Here is a 1,119-nt window from a genome sequence, read left to right as displayed (position 1 = left end):
CTAGAACAGAACTAGAACAGAACTAGAACAGAACTAGAACAGAACTAGAACAGAACTAGAACAGAACTAGAACAGAACTAGAACAGAATTAGAACAGAACTAAAACAGCACTAGAACAGAACTAGAACAGAATGTAACTAGAACACAACTGGAGCATATATAAAACATGACTAGAACAGAGCTAGAACAAAAATAGAACAGAAGAATCTTAACATTTATGACAGCGTTGTAAAAACTAGATCAATTGATAAATAATAAAACATTAATTTTGAAACAAAAGATGAAAGTATAATGAAAACTCTAATCTCCTCCATAAAAACCACAAATATTGACCATAATTGTCAACCAAAATATGTAATAAATTAAAACAGCTCCTTTTCTTATGAGCCCTATAAACAAGTGTTGTGGTCAGTACAAAACTAAAAAAGAACTATTATTAAACATTTTTACAAAATTAAAAAAATTTTATTATAAACCATTATTTAAAAATAAAAATAAACATTAATAAAAAACCTTTACTTAAAAGGACCTTGGCAAAAACAAAAATTTTATACCAACTAATAAAAAGTGTCCTTTTGTTTTACTAAAATTGTAACATTTTTGTTTCTAATGAATGAAAAGGTACTTCAAACTATGAATGGACTGAAAAATCAATGAATGAATGCAAAAGAAAGAATATAAAATAATGAATGAAAACAAAGCCAAGAAAAAAACTTCATTCAACATTTAAAGAGAGCGAATAGAAGAACATAGAGAGAAGCACACAGAGTGTAAGATCTAACAATAGTAAGAACCATAAGATGTCTAACAATAAAACTGCAAGATCACTGCAAGTGCATTTATTTTCTTATATTTTTCAATTGTTTTGTAAGGTTCTATAGTTTATCCTTCAATGATCCTTGGTGTCCTTTTGTTAACAGTTTCTCTTATTTTTTGCAATTGTTTTTTTTTAATTTTTTAGTAAATTTAAGGATTTATTTTTAATTTTTTTTTTAGAAATCATTTATTTGTTTTGAAATTTTATTTGTAATAAATTGTTCGTTTATTCTTGGGTTGAGGGCTTTAGGGCGGCATTTTTGGTTTGAAGTTTGTATAGAATGTGTGTGTGTGTTTTTTTAA

The sequence above is a fragment of the Lucilia cuprina genome, chromosome 5, assembly GCF_022045245.1.
Source record: "Lucilia cuprina isolate Lc7/37 chromosome 5, ASM2204524v1, whole genome shotgun sequence".
Classification (NCBI taxonomy): Eukaryota; Metazoa; Arthropoda; class Insecta; order Diptera; family Calliphoridae; genus Lucilia; species Lucilia cuprina.
This window is presented reverse-complemented; position numbering follows the sequence as displayed.